The sequence below is a fragment of the Schistocerca cancellata genome, chromosome 1 (genome assembly GCF_023864275.1).
Source record: "Schistocerca cancellata isolate TAMUIC-IGC-003103 chromosome 1, iqSchCanc2.1, whole genome shotgun sequence".
NCBI lineage: Eukaryota > Metazoa > Arthropoda > Insecta > Orthoptera > Acrididae > Schistocerca > Schistocerca cancellata.
The window spans coordinates 16,216,056-16,232,742 of NC_064626.1; the positions used below are offsets into that span (position 1 = coordinate 16,216,056).

The 16,687-nt window shown below is 42.9% G+C and overlaps 1 protein-coding gene across 4 annotated transcripts in view; it reads left to right on the top strand.

The window, feature by feature from the left end:
* LOC126164408 (phosphofurin acidic cluster sorting protein 2) overlaps nucleotides 1-16,687 on the top strand; it is a 704,396-nt gene that overhangs the window by 629,043 nt on the left and 58,666 nt on the right. The gene's annotated exons all lie outside the window — the stretch shown is intronic.

The following is a 16,687-nucleotide window of genomic DNA, read 5'->3' on the forward strand; positions in this document are numbered from 1 at the left end:
CTACAACCTACATATATTTGAACCTGCATTGTGTAGTCAAGCCTTGACCACTCTCTACAGTTTTTATCACAAAACTTCCCTCAAATTCCTTGTTGCTGCAGAATGTATCCTATCATCCAACCCCTTCTTTCTTGCTTGCACCATAAATTTCTTTTTTTCCCAATTCAGTACAGTGACTCCTCGTTAGCTACTCAATCTACCCATCTAATCTTCAGCATTCTCCTGTAGCACCCTGAAAAGCTTCTATTCTCTTTTTGTTTGCTACTCTCCAGACAAATACATTCAGAAAAACTTCGTAACACTTTAATCAGTATTAGATGATAACAAATTCCTCCTTTTCAGTAACGCATTTCTCTATCTTATATCCTTTCTACTCCAGCCATCATCAGTTACATTGCTGCCCAAATAGCAAAACTCATTTACTACTTGTACTGTCTCATTTCCTTATGTAAGTGTCTCAGCATCACCTGATTTAATCCAACTACTTTCTGTGACCCTTTTTTCACTTTTGTCGATGTTCATCGTATAATCTCTTTTCGCAACACTACCCATTTCATTCGACTGATCATCTGAGTCCTTTGCTTTCTCTGACAGAATTGCAAATCTCAAAGTTCTTATTTGTTCTCTGTGAATCTTAATTCTTTCTCTTAATTTTTCTTTGGTTTTATTTTCTGCTCCCCAATGTACAGATCAGATAGCATCAAGGATAGGCTACGACCCTGTCTCACTTCCTTCTCGACTATTGCTTCCCTTTCCTGCCCTTTGAACTCTTTGTAACTGCAGTCTGGTTTCTATACAAGTTCTAAATAACTTTTTGCTTCTTCTATTTTACCCATGCAGCGTTTCTCCAGAACCTAAACTGATCTTCCCCAAAGGTGGCTTCTGCAAGTTTATCCATTTTCATGTAAATAATTTGTGTCAGTATTTTACAAATATGGCTTGTTAAACTGATAGTTCAGTAATATCCGTACCTGTCACCAACTGCTTTCTTTGTAATTGGAATTATTACATTATTATTAAAGTCTTGAGGGTATTTCACATGTCTCATACAATATCTGGCACATCAGGCTCCAGCTCTCGGTGGAGAATCTTGTGCATCACATGGGACATTCTTGGGGATGTTTTGCCCATAGACTCTATTTCAAGGCACCTCCTAGTGCACCCAATGTGGTGGGTCCACTCTCACAGCAGGGCGAGTGGTAGGTTATAACGCATTCACGTCCGCTTGGGGGAGAGGGCCAATGTGGACATTGGGCGCCTGGCCTCGCCCATCCACCCTGTGAGTGGACAGGTGGCTGCTCCTACAGCAGGATCTGAGCAGGCACGGGCGAGGGGATTAGTAGTTATTGGGAGCTCCAGTGTTATGTGCTTTATGGAGCCTTTTATGCAGATAGCATTCAGGGTGGAAAGAAAGCCAGTGTGCACTCATTTAGTCTGCTGGGGGGCCTCATCCGAGATGAGGAGGTGGCCTCGCCTGTGGCTATCGGTGGCCTCGCCTGTGGCTATTGAGCATGGAGGATGCAGTCGTCTGCTAGTTGTGGCTCACGTCAGCACCGACGGTGCCTGTCACGTGGGTTCTGAGGCCATCCTCAGTCCGTATAGGCGGCTGATGGAGGTGGTGAATGAACACTGTTGGCCTCACAAGCAGGGTGCAGGCAGAGCTCACAATTTGCAATGTTGTTCTCAGGGTTGATCGAGGTCCTTTGGCTCGGATCCAAGTGGAGGATCTCGACTGAAGGCTTCGTCAACTCTGTGATCATCTTGGCTGCAGATTTCTAGATCTGCGTTATCGTGTTAGGATTTGTAGGACTGCCCTTGATAGGTCAGGGGTGCAGTACTCAGAGGAAGCAGCTACTCGGGTAGCAGAGTACTTGTGGAATGCCCGTATGGGTTTTTAGGCTAGGCAATAGTATGAGGTGCTCTGTTGAACACTTGGCACTTGATATGCAGTAAGGGAAGTCTAATGGTGTTCAGAATAAACACACTTCAACTGTCATCATTTTATCAGCAAACTGACATAGTAGTCGAAATCAAGTTTCCGAATTTTCTGCCCTCTGGGAGAGTTCTCACGCTAAAATTATTCTTGGAACCGAGAGCTGGCTGAAATCTGAAGTGGAAAGCTCTGAGATATTTAGTGAGCACTGGAACATATATTGGAAAGACAGATTAGAGGCCGTAGGAGAGGGAGTGTTCATTGCAGTTGACAAAAATAGTCTCTCTGTTGAGGCCAAAGTTGAGTGTACAGTGGAGTTACCTGGTCATGTATAACAGGTGTAGGTGAAACTAAATTAATTGTTGGATGTTTTTACCAGCCACCCAATTTTGCTGTGACAGTTCTAGAGTCATTCAAAGAAAGTCTGTAGTCAATATCGCATAAAAACCCAGGTTGTGCAATACTAATTGGAGGTGACTAACCTACTGAGTATAGTCTGGGATGTCGGAGATTCATTGCTGGGGATACAGACAGACAGTCATGCGAAATACTTTCGAACATGTTTTCTGATGAAAACTCTCTTGAGCAGCTAGTTTGGCAGCCTGCATGCAGTGGAAATATGTTAGATCTGGTAGCTACAAAGAGGCTGGACCTTACAGACAATAACAGTTAGAAATGGGGATTAGTGATCATGATGTCATTATAGCAACTATGATTACAAAAGTTAATAAATCAGTCTAGAAGGCTAGCAGAATGTGTCTGCTAGATAGAGCAGATAGGCAGTTGTTAGCATCTTACTTAGACAGTGAACTGGCATCAGTTATTCCAGTAAGATGGATGTAAAGGAATTATAGGCAAAGTGTAAGCAGATTGGAGCAGATAGGCAGTTGTTAGCATCTTACTTAGACAGTGAACTGGCATCAGTTATTCCAGTAAGATGGATGTAAAGGAATTATAGGCAAAGTGTAAGCAGATTGTAAACTGTGGTCTGGGGAGTTATGTGCTTAGTAAGTGGACAAAGGATGGAAAAGACCACCATGCTTTAATAATGAAATTCAGAGGATGCTGAGGAAGCAGAGGCTGTTGCATTCGTGGCTGAAAAGGGACCACACAAATGACAACAAGTGAAGGTTAGTAAGATTTGTGCAACTATGGAAAGATCTATGTATGAAGCATACGACTACCACTGTCACATCTCTGCAAAAGACCTGGCAGAGAACCCAAGAAAATTCTGGTCTTATGTAAAATCACTAAGCAGGTCTAAGGCTTCCATTCAGTCCCTTGTTGATCTGTCTGGTGTGGCAGTTGAAGACAGCTAAACAAAAGCTAAAGTTTTAAATTTCATGTTCAAGAAATCGGTCACACAGGAGAATCATACAAACCTACATCATTTGACCATTAGACAGGCTCCCATACGGATGACATAGTAATAAGCATACCTTGCGTAGAGAAACAGTTGAAAGATTTAAGCAAATAAATCACCATGACTGGATGGAATCCCAGTTCTGTAATTCAGAGAGTACTCTATGGCATAGGCCCCTTACCTAGCTTGCATTTATTGTGAATGTATCACCAACACAAGTGACGCCAGTATAATAGAAGGGTAGGTGAACAGACTCGCAGAATTATGGACCAATATAACTTACTTCCATTTGCCGCAGAATCTTTTAACATAATCTCAGTTCGAATATAATAAACTTTCTTGAGACTGAGATCTTTATGTCGATGAATCAGCATCATTTAAGGAAGCATCGCTTGTGCAAAACTCAGCTTGCCCTTTTCTCAGATGATATACTGTGAGCAATGGATGAAAGGCAACAGGCAGATTCCATATTTCTAGAAAGCATTTTACAAGGTGCCCCATTGCAGGCTGTTAAGAAAGGTACAAGCTTATGGGAAATGTTCACAGACATGAGAGTGGCTCGAAGACGTCTTAAGTTATAGAACCCAGTATGTTGTCCGTGACAGCGAGTATTCATCAGAGGCAAGGGTATTGTCAGCAGTGCCCCAGGGAAGTGTGATAGGACCACTGTTGTTCTCTACATACATAAATGATTTGGCAGACAGGATGGGTAGCAATCTGCAGTTGTTTGATGATGATGCTGTGGTGTACGGTAAGGTGCTGAAGTTTAGTGGCTGTAGGAAGATACGAGATGACTTAGATAAAATTTACAGTTGCTATGATGAATGGCAGCTAGCTCTAAATGTGGAAAAATGTAAGCGAATGTAGATGAGTAGGAAGATCAACCCTGTACTGTTTGGGTAAAGTATAGCTAGTGTCCTGTTTGATACAGTCAATTCATTTAAATATCTGGGTGTAACATCGCAAAACGATATGAAATGTAATGAACATGTGAGAACTGTGGTAGGGAAGGCGATTGGTTGACTTTGGTTTATTGGGAGATTTTAAGGGAAGAGTGGTTCACCTGTAAAGGAGACAGCATATAGGATGCTGATGCAATGTATTCTTGAGTACTGCTCGAGTGTTTAGGATCCATACAAGGTTGGAGTGAAGGAAGACATTGAATCATTTCAGAGGCGGGTTGCTAAATTTGTTACCGGTACGTTCGAACAACATGTAAGTGTTATGGAGATCCTTCACGAACTCAAACAGGTATCGCTGGAGGGAAGGCAATGTTCTTTTTGAGAAACACTATTGAAAAAATTTTGTGAACCAATGTTTGAAGCTGACTGCCAAACGACTCTGCTGCCGCCTACATGCACAAGGACTGTGAAGATAAGATACAAGAAATTAGGGCTTATATGGAGCCACATACACAGTCATTTATCACGCACTCTATTTGTGAGTGGAATAAGAAAGGAAATTACTAGTAGTGTTGCAGTGTATCTATGTAGATGTATATGTAGAACAGTTTTTTCGTGGCTTTTTCTCCCAAGGATATTAACAATTGTCAAGGAATGTCATCTACTCCAGAGGCCTTGTTTTTTATTTAGATCTTTCTGTGATCTATCAAATTCTTCTTGCAAATATGCAGGGTGGTTCAAAAAGAATACTACAACTTTAGGAATTTAAAACTCTGCAACAACAAAAGGCAGAGCTAAGCACTATCTGTCGGCGAATTAAGGGAGCTATAAAGTTTAATTTAGTTGTACATTTGTTCGCTTGAGGCGCTGTTGACTAGGCGTCAGCGTCAGTTGATGCTAAGATGGCGACCGCTCAACAGAAAGCTTTTTGTGTTATTGAGTACGGCAGAAGTGAATCGACGAGAATCCGCGGGAAACAACTCAGTATGAACGTGACTCGCCTAAGGTGAACGTTTTCTGTGCCATTTCAGCCAATAAAGTTTTTGGTCCCTTTTTCTTCGAAGGTGCTACTGTAACTGGACTACAGTATCTGGAGATGTTAGAGAATTGGCTGTTCCCTCAGCTCGAACAAGAAGCACAACAATTCATATTTCAGCAGGATGGAGCGCCACCACATTGGCACTTATCTGTCCGTAACTACCTGAACGTCAACTACCCGAGGTGATGGATCGGCCGCCAGGCAGCCCGTGACAGAGCACTTCATCACTGGCCTCCAAGAAGCCCTGATCTTACCCCCTGCGATTTTTTCTTATGGGGGTATGTTAAGGATATGGTGTTTCGGCCACCTCTCCCAGCCACCATTGATGATTTGAAACGAGAAATAACAGCAGCTATCAAAACTGTTACGCCTGATATGCTACAGAGAGTGTGGAACGAGTTGGAGTATCGGGTTGGTATTGCTCGAGTGTCTGGAGGGGGCCATATTGAACATCTCTGAACTTGTTTTTGAGTGAAAAAAACTTTTTTAAATACTCTTTGTAATGATGTATAACAGAAGGTTATATTATGTTTCTTTCATTAAATACACATTTTTAAAGTTGTGGTATTCTTTTTGAATCACCCTGTATATTTACCATCTCATCTTCATCTACTTCCCTCCCCCTTCCGCCTCTATAATATGGCTTTGCAGTTCATTTCCCCTGTATAACCCTCTATATATTCCTTCTGCTTTTGAGGTTTCCCCTTTTAACATAGTATTGGCTTCCATCTGAGCTGTTGATTTTCATACAGATGGTTTGCTTTTCCTCAAAGTGCTCTTTGATTTTCCTGTAGGCGGCATCTGTCTTTCCCCTATTTATACCTGAATCTACAGCCTTGTATTTGCCCTCTAGCCACTCCTGCATAGCCATTTTGCATTTTCAGTCAATTTAATTTTTTTAGATGTCTGTATTTTGTTTTGCCTGCTTTGTTTGCTGCATGTTTATGAAGTCATCTTTCATTAATTAAATTGAACATTTCCTGTGATATCCAAGGGTTTCTACTAGGCATTGTCTTCTTACCTTTCTGATCCTTTGCTGCCTTCACTGTTTCATCTCTCAAAGCTACTCATTCATCTTTTACTCCAGTCCTTTCCCTCGTTTCAGTCAAACATTACTATTGCTTCCTTTGAAAGTTTCAACACCCCTGGTTCTGTTAACTCATCCAGATCCCATCTCCTTAATTTCCTATCTTTTTGCTATTTCTTCAGTTTTCACTCACACTTCATAACCAATAAATTATGATCAGAGTCCACTTCTGTCCCCAAAAATGTCTACAATTTAAAATTTGGTTTCTAAATCAGTCTTACCTACAATCTTTTTACATGATTGTTAAACCACTTCTTGGCTCTGATTATGTTAAGGTCTCCCTTGTTTCAGTCAAACATTACTACTGGTTCCTTTGAAAGTTTCAACACCCCTGGTTCTGTTAACTCATTCAGATCCCATCTCCTTAATTTCCTATCTTTTTGCTGTTCCTTCAGTTTTCACTCACACTTCATAACCAATAAATTATGATCAGAGTCCACTTCTGTCCCCAAAAATGTCATACAATTGAAAATTTGGTTTCTAAATCAGTCTTACCTACAATCTTTTTACATGATTGTTAAACCACTTCTTGGCTCTGATTATGTTAAGGTCTGTGCTAAATTCTGACAGGCACGTTTCTCTTTCATTCCTTTCCCACAGTCCATATTCTCCAACTGTTATTTATTTCCTCCTCCTCCTCCTCCTCCTCCTCCTCCTCCTCCTCCTCCTCCTCCTCCTTTCTACCACCAATTTCCAGCTCCCCATCATAATTAAATTTTCCTTCTCTTAACTGTCAAAATAATTTCTTTTATTTCAATCTGTTCATTGTCTACAGACCTAGTGGTATATAAACTTGTACTGCTGTGGTGAGGTGTGTTGGCTTCATATTGATGTTGGCTACAATAATGCATGCACTACAGTGTCCACAGTACTTTATCCTCATTCCTATTTTCTTAGCCATTATTTTGCCTTCTCCTGTATTACCATTATTGGATTTTGTGTTTATATCCCTGTGGCCATTTGAGCAGAAGTCTGTTCGTCCTGCCTCTCCATGTCACTAATTTCTACCATATTCAGTCTATCCATTTCCCTTTGTAAATTTTCCAACCTGACTATCCAATTAGGGTACCTACCAGTACATCAAAATCCAATCTAAATCACAGACACAAAATTAGACCAAAATAGACTTTTAAAATGGGAACCATAAACATACAGGTAATGATGAAGGTGGGCAAGCTAAAGCAAGCTCTTGATAGTATGAGAGAGCTTGGGATTGGAATACTGGCACTACAGGAAACAGATTCAGGGATGAAAGCTTTATCGAATCAGAGGGATATGTATGAGGGTTGTTTCAAAAGTAAGGTTCCCAACTCTGTGCCTTTACCGTGCATGGTGCAATGTGAAATCTGGCAATGCCACTGTGTTCACCGGATCCCCCATCACCGATTCCAACAACCAGCGTGACTCTGCAACGGTCAGTACCTGCCCGACAGCCATAGGTGATGGAGCCCGTCATTGCCGTTACCGCCAGGTGTGAAATTCGTGCGGTCATCTGATTTCTGCACGCAAGAAAGTTACCACCTGTAGAAATTCATTGGAAATTGATTGAAGTGTATGGGAAAATGTGTATAAGCATTCAACACATCCACAAATGGTGTAGGGAGTTTGCCAATGGCTGTACGGACGTCCACGATGAACAACGAAGTCGGAGGCCGTCAATCTCCAACGAAGTTGTGGCGAAAGTTGAGCAAATCACCACCCGGCAACTGGTTGCTCAAATTCCTGAGGCTTCTGAAGCTTCAATTGACAGGATATTGAATGAAAACCTAGGCTACCACAAGGTGTGCACACGCTGGGTGCCGCACATGCTTTCAGAAATCGACAAACAGCTGCACGTTGACTGTGCTTGGAAGTTCTGGAGTGAATGCGATGAGAATAAGGAAGACTTCCTTGATTCCATTGTTACGGAGGATGAATCATGGTGCCATTACATTACTCCGGAAACGAAACAACAATCACGCCAATGGAAACATACCGGATCACCACCATCAGAGAAGTTTAAGCAGCAGCTCTCAGTAGGAAAAATCATGGCATCGGTGTTTTGGGACCGGCATGGTGTTCTGTTCACTGATTTTATGCCTAGAGGGACCACCAAAAACTTGTCAGGTTATCACAAGACCTTGAAAAAGCTCAGACTGGTAATCCCAAAAAGCTCAGATGGGCAATCCAAACTCGTCATAGGGGAAAAATCAGCAAAGGCGTAAGGCTGCACCACGACAATGCCCGTCCACATGTGTTGCAACAAACGAAGGAGTTAATCGACAAATTTGACTGTGGTGTCATTGACCACACCCCGCCCCCTCCCCCCCTTACAGCCCCAGCGATTTCCATCTGTTTCCAAAATTGAAGGAGCACCTAGGCGGTCTAAGGGATGAGGAGTTGCAAGAAGAAGTTTCCAATTTCTCAATGGGTTGGCGGCAGACTTCTTTGAGATGGGAATGCAAAAGTGGATTACTCGACAGAAAAAATGCATAGAAAAAAATGGGGACTGGGTGAAAAAATAAAAGATCAACTTTTCCAATGGTGTAATCGATTTTTTGAATAACAAATTCCTTGTGTCTAAAAAGAAATGTGGGAACCTTATTTTTGAAACAACCCTCATAATTCTGAAAGGGAAACCCAGTGTTGGGGGGCCAAAGCAACCTTTTGTTTGGCACAGCCTTTGTAGTAAACCGTAGATACCTGGATAGTATCACTGGGTGGAAGGGCATAAAAGAGAGTCTGTCATATCTGACAATGAAAATAGGAAACAAAACCCATACAATAGTAAATGCACATGCACCAACAAATGATAAGAACAAAAAAGACAAAGCAGAAACTGAACATCTTTGGTCCACTTTTGATATGGTAGTGACAGATGTGCACAAAAGAGGTGTCACTATTTTGCTAGGAGATTTTAATGCCCAAATAGGCATGAAAAGGAAGTTTAGAGGCCCTGTGGGAGATTATGCAGGCCACAAGAGAACAAACAAGAATGGTGAGAGATTAGTGGACCCGTGTAGGAGACACAAGATGAGAATAATGACCACCCATTACAATGCTAAGGCAAGCAAGGAAACAACATGGGTCTGCCCTGGAAACAGGATTGGGGAAAAACAGCTGGATCATGTAGCAATCTGTGACAAGAATCACAGAGAGATTATGAACACAGAAGTGAGGAAAAATAGCAGGATGAAATCAGATCACTACCTGATCAAAATAAAATTCAGAAGAATACCCAACAGAGCAAGGAAACATAGGACCATAAACACTCCCAGAATTGACCTAGATCTTCTGAAAAAACACAGTGCAGAGTGTGCAAACAGAATGGTAGTTCAGAGTGACTGGAAGAGAGAGAAAGATATGATGGAAGAAGAGGCAGTGCGACTGGCTACTAACAACAAGAAAAGGAAGCACGAATGGTGGACGGATGAATGTGAGAATGCAGTCAAGACCAGGAGGAAAGCACGGATGAAATGACAATCCTGTAAAAAGCAGGAAGAATGGTTGAACTTCCAGAATGCGAGATAAATTGCTATCAAAACGATCAGTAATGCCAAGAGAAGTAGATAGAATGAGAAACTCTAAGAAGCAAACACAGCCTTCAAGAAAAAAAGATCACGAGTCTTTTTCAGAGAAATGAAGAGCAGAATTAAGGGCTTCAAGGCAAAAGAACCTTTTGTAATAGGACAATATGGCACAATAAAAATTGAGAGAAAGAGATGTCTGAGGAAATGGCTAGGTATTTTAGGGATTTGCTGAACGCAGAAGCACCGACAGTAAAGTGGACACACTTACACTCTAGGGACGAAAGTCAGGATGGTATAGACAATGCACCCACCAGGGCAGAAGTAGCAGAGGCAATTAAAAACCTCAAAAACAACAAGGCATCAGGCAATGATTATATCTGTGCTGAAGAGATCAAGTGGGGTGGGGCTGAAATAGAAAGAAGTATGTACAATATAATAACGGATATATGGAGAAATAAGAAAATACCCATAGACTGGAAAGAAGCCAGTATAATACCACTACACAAGAAAGGGGACAAGAAAGTACTGGATAATTACAGGGACATCTCTCTCTTAAACACAGGGTACAAGGTTTTGTCAAGAATCTTGCTGAACAGAGTTGAAGAACAACTTGGGCTGACAATAAGAGAGTACCATGTGGCTTTAAAAAAAGGGAGTAACTGTACAGAACAGATATTTGCAGTAAAAATGATAATAGAACACAGATGTAGGAAAGGAAAAAAGATAATAGTGACATTTGTGGACTTCCAAAAGATCTACAATTCAGTTGACAGAAGTACTCTGTTTGGTGTGTTAGGAGATAGACGACTGGATGCTATAATGCATACAATAATAAAGGAAACATTAAGTGACACTACTGTCAGGATCAGGTATCGCAGTACGCTGTCAGACAGCTTCGAAATAAAAACAGGAGTCCGGCAAGGGGATGGACTGCCACCAGTTTTATTTAACCTGGTTTTGGACGTAATAGTGAGACAGTGGAGACAACTAAATAGTAACATGAAGATCAAAGGTGTGCAAATATGGTGCAATGTCAAACATAATGCAACAGTGAACTGCCTGGCATTCACAAATGACATGGCACTCTTAAATGAGGCAGAAGAAGAGGCAAAGACAGCACTAAAAATCTAGCAGAAACAGCAGAAAAGGTCAGACTGGAGATTCCATATAAGAAAACCAAGACATTGAACACTGAGTCTGACTGAAGATAGCTGGCCAAGAGGTTGAGAAAGTCAACAGTTTTCTTATTTGGGGGAGAAGATAACTGGTGGCATACAGAGCAACACTAGCCCAGTAGACAGGGCACAGCTTTTGCAGAAACTTTGGTATGCGGTGAAAACAACATATGGCAAGAAAAATCTGTCACGGAATGCCAAATTGCGACATTACACAGCAACTGTAAGAAGTGCTGCTCTTTATGCATCAGAAACGATCACACTCAGCAAGAGAACTTGTATACAGTTAGAGGAGAGACATATGGGGCAACAAAATACCGTAGGTATATCTGGATACACAGAACACGATAGGAACTGTATGAAAATATTGAACCCATATCGAATAAGATACGGAAGAGGAGGTTATGATTTGTTGGATACATCATGAGGATGGACGAGGAGACGTTGACTAAGAAGATATCGAATGCAACATGTCATACAGAAAACAACTGGGTGAAGGAAGTCAGAGATGACTGGAAGGCTGTAGGAATAAAAGAAAGGAATCTGCAGGCAGTAGTACAGGACAGGGAGAACTATAAAGGGTTGGTGGACACCAAAATCAATGTTGTCAAAACAGAAGAAGAAAGAAGACGTGCAAAACAAGCCACACATGAACCTGGAGGCTCCTAACAAAGAAAAAAATTAGTAATAATCAAGGATTTAACACTGACCCGTAATAATCCCAATTTTGTTTTTCCTAACGACAATATCCCCCTGAATAGTCCTCACCCAGAGATACAAATGGGGGAGTATTTTACTTCCTGAATATTTTATCCAGATGGATGCTATCATTATTTAATCATGCAATAGAGCTGCATGCCCTTGGGAGAAATAACAGCTGTAGTTTCCCCTTGCTTTCAGACATTCACACTACCAGCCCGTTGGCTAATGTTGCAAGGTCACATCTATCAGTAATCCAGATTGATGGCACTGCAGCTACTGAAAAGGCTACTTGCCCTTTTTCAGGAACCACTGAGTCATGCAAACCACCTCTCCTTGGCAAGGTCCAAGGTATCACTGCATGATAAAATGACCATTTCAGTAGACCTACTTGTCCATTTACTATGCTCATATTTGTGATCAATAATTAGTTCAGTGTTATGAAATGGCAATCCAGTGAAAAAGAGCTGTGATGAAAGCAGAGGAGTATTATATCCCAGAGTTATATGCAGATATCTATATGGATTGTTGCTACATTGCAGGATTTTTAAAAATCACTTTCTCGTGTCATTCACCTGGAATCCACCACTAAAGGTGACAGTTACTACAATGTTTAGTCTCTAGCAGCATATGCTTAATCTTGTTCAGCAACTATCTACACTCCTGGAAATTGAAATAAGAACACCGTGAATTCATTGTCCCAGGAAGGGGAAAGTTTATTGACACATTCCTGGGGTCAGATACATCACATGATCACACTGACAGAACCACAGGCACATAGACACAGGCAACAGAGCATGCACAATGTCGGCACTAGTACAGTTTATATCCACCTTTCGCAGCAATGCAGGCTGCTATTCTCCCATGGAGACGATCGTAGAGATGCTGGATGTAGTCCTGTGGAACGGCTTGCCATGCCATTTCCACCTGGCGCCTCAGTTGGACCAGTGTTAGTGCTGGACGTGCAGACCGCGTGAGACGACACTTCATCCAGTCCCAAACATGCTCAATGGGGGACAGATGCGGAGATCTTGCTGGCCAGGGTAGTTGACTTACACCTTCTAGAGCACGTTGGGTGGCACGGGATACATGTGGACATGCATTGTCCTGTTGGAACAGCAAGTTCCCTTGCCAGTCTAGGAATGGTAGAACGATGGGTTCAATGACGGTTTGGATGTACCGTGCACTATTCAGTGTCCCCTCGACGATCACCAGTGGTGTACGGCCAGTGTAGAAGATCGCTCCCCACACCATGATGCCGGGTGTTGGCCCTGTGTGCCTCGGTCGTATGCAGTCCTGATTGTGGCGCTCACCTGCACGGCGCCAAACACGCATATGACCATTATTGGCACCAAGGCAGAAGCGACTCTCATCGCTGAAGACGACACGTCTCCATTCGTCCCTCCATTCACACCTGTCGCGACACCACTGGAGGCAGGCTGCACGATGTTGGGGCGTGAGCGGAAGACGGCCTAACGGTGTGCGGGACCGTAGCCCAGCTTCATGGAGACGGTTGCGAATGGTCCTCGCCGATACCCCAGGAGCAACAGTGTCCCTAATTTGCTGGGAAGTGGCGGTGCGGTCCCCTACGGCACTGCGTAGGATCCTACGGTCTTGGCGTGCATCCGTGCGTCGCTGCGGTCCGGTCCCAGGTCGACGGGCACGTGCACCTTCCGCCGACCACTGGTGACAACATCGATGTACTGTGGAGACCTCACGCCCCACGTGTTGAGCAATTCGGCGGTACATCCACCCGGCCTCCCGCATGCCCACTATATGCCCTCACTCAAAGTCCGTCAACTGCACATACGGTTCACGTCCACGCTGTCGCGGCATGCTACCAGTGTTAAAGACTGCGATGGAGCTCCGTATGCCACGGCAAACTGGCTGACACTGACGGCGGCGGTGCACAAATGCTGCGCAGCTAGCGCCATTCGACGGCCAACACCGCGGTTCCTGGTGTGTCCGCTGTGCCGTGCGTGTGATCATTGCTTGTACAGCCCTCTCGCAGTGTCCGGAGCAAGTATGGTGGGTTTGACACACCGGTGTCAATGTGTTCTTTTTTCCATTTCCAGGAGTGTACAACCAGAATAAATGTGCCATTATCAGTACTTACTATGTTTCTTCTTCTTGTTTCGAATGGGCCTACTTTGGACCACACTTGTTCGACTGTTGGGCTTTGATCTTTGCCTAGTACTGTTGCATCCACTGCCAGTGTAACTCCTTCCTTTCTTCTGTCCAGGGGTTACCTTTCCTTTGGGGCTTTTCCTGAAACCCTCGGGCTTCCTTCACGGCACGTTTCACAGACTGTCTGTTCTGGGGATCAGTTATTCCCAGTTCTTTAACATCCTGTTCAGTTTCTGTCAACCAAGTGGTGTGAACCTTCTTGTTTTGCCTGAAGGTGAACAGACCATAGGTCAATCTGTTTGGAAGCAATCTTGCAACATGGCTATAGAAAGCTACCCTTCTTTTTCTTGCACAGTCAAAGAGCCTCTCGATATGTTTGTAGAGCTTCAAATTATGTCAACTTCTGAATTCCTCATCTTCTCCTACCATGCCTAGGATCTTTCTGAGGATTCTCCTCTCTCTGACTTCCAATTTGTCCACCAGACCTCTCCATTTCGTTGAAAGACATTCCATAGCATACAGGGCACCACTGATGTGTGGTGCTTAAGTTTCAGGTTGCTTGACAGCCATTTTTTGTTGTAGCTGTTCGTAGTCAGTCGATAGGATAGTTCCAACTTATTGACTCTCATGGATAATGACGTTTTTTCTGATAAGTTGGGTTCAATCCATTCGCCGAGATACTTCTGAGTCCTTTTGATGTTTCCCTGGTCTAGTAACATCTCTCTGTTAGTTTCTTTGATGTTGGCAAAGAACTCTGTTTTCTCCAGTAACAATTGAAGACCCACTTTTCTGAGACAGTTTACCTGCATTGTTACCATTTCAAGTGAATCAGCAATCAGTGCCATGTCATCTGCAAAAGCCAGGCAATCTACAATCAGTCATTCGTTCTTATGGCACAGGTAGATAAACACCCAAATTGGTCTGTTCCTTGTGCCATTCTCTCACAACCTTTTCAAGGACACAGTTGAAGAGAAGTGGGGAGAGTCCATCCCCTTGTCTCACTCCAGCTTTTATCTTGAAGCTTTTTGAGATCTCACCTCTAAATTTGGCCTTGGAATGGGTGTTGGTCAAGGTTTCTAGAATGCGTTTGCTGGTTTTGTTGTCTATTTCTAGTTCCTGGAGTATTTTGTTAAGCAATTCTCTATCAACAGAGTCATAGGCCTTCCTAAAATCAACAAAGGTGACGACCTCATTGTGGTTTCTCATCTTGGAGTATGCCAGTACAGTTTTAAGGTTGAGAATCTGTTCAGCACAGGATCGGATCTTCCTGAAACCTCCCTGATACCCTCCCAGTTGACCATCCAGTTGATCTTCTGCCCTTGTTAGTAATACCTTGGAGAGAATCTTGTATGTTACTGGAACAAGAGAAATTCCATGATAGTTGTTCAGATCTGTAAAATCTCCCTTTTTGTGAAGCGGATGGATCAGAGCCATGTTCCAATCAGGTGGTAATTCTTCTGTTTCCCATATGTCCTGGATGATCTCGGTGAGCTTGCCCATGGCATTGCTTCCAATACATTTCCAGAGCTCAGCAATGATTGAGTCCTGTCCAGCTGCCTTATTATTCTTTAGAAGTTGAATGATTTGTCCAACTTCTTCCAGTGAAGGAGACAGCGAGTCCAGGTTTGGTGTGAGACAGTGAGTCCAGGTTTGGTGTGGTTTGTTCGTAGTCGAGGTCTTTGCTGGGTGGATCACAGTTGAGTAAAGTCTCTAAAGTGGAGGCTTGGCGGATTGTATTTTCTAAGTGTGTGCTTGAGGTTCTGCAGAAAACTCTGGAGTTATTCTTAGCGAAGCTCTCTTCCATTTGGGTTAGTTGGTTTTGTCCGAAGGTCCGTTTGGTTCCTGTGTTTAGCTGTAAGCCATCTTTGTTCCAAAAAGTCCTCCCAATTTTTCTTGGTTTCCTTACAATTCCACTTCTGCCATAGTGTCTGTCTTTGGGCTATTGCATTGGTTCATTCCACCACAGATGCTTCCTTCTTCTCGTGAGGGGGCAAGTTCATTGGCCAGCTTCACAAGTGTCTCCTTCAGTTGGTCCCAGGTGTTGAAATCTGTACTGCTCAGTCTCTGGCTTACTTCTTGTCTGTTCTTAAGTCACTCTACGTCAAATCTTACCATTTTGGAGGTTCTTTGTCCTCTAATGTTTCTAGGCTGGAGTCTCATTTTGATCTTTGAGATGTTGTGGTCCGAGTCCAGGTTGGCACTTCTTAATACCTTCATGTTTTGTATTTTCTTTTGAGATTGTCTTGAAATGGCCATATGATCTATCTGGAATTCACCCAAGTTGGTGTTAGGTGAAATCCAAGTCTTCTGCTTCCTTGGCAGGTGTTTGAAGCGTTACCAACCCAAAAGTCCTACACAGATCCACCAATCAGTCTCCATTGCGGTTGGTTCTCATATGTGTCGAATAGTTGCCCACTATATTTCTCTACTTTTTCTCTCATCCCAGTTGAGCATACAAGTCACTCAGCAGTATGACAGTGTGTGTCTCTGGAACTTTAGAGAAAATGTCTTCTAAGTCTTCCCAGAATTTGTCAGTTCTGTGTGGATTGCATCTGTTGTCCTGGTTGGTTGTGGCATGTACGTTGACTACACTGTAACCCTTGTTAGCAGATTTGAGGGAGAGGATGGATACACAACTGCTTGTGAAGTGAAGTCAATCACTGAATCCAGTATCTTCTGACTGATTATAAATCCTGTACCTAAGTGGGGTAGTTCTTCATTACCCGCTGACCCACTTTTCCTTTGAGGATTCTGTATCCTTGGGACTAGAAGACACAATCATCTGTGAATCTGGTTTCCTGTGCTGCTGTCAGTACTATGTTGTGTTGTGGTAATGAATCTGCCAGATGTTTC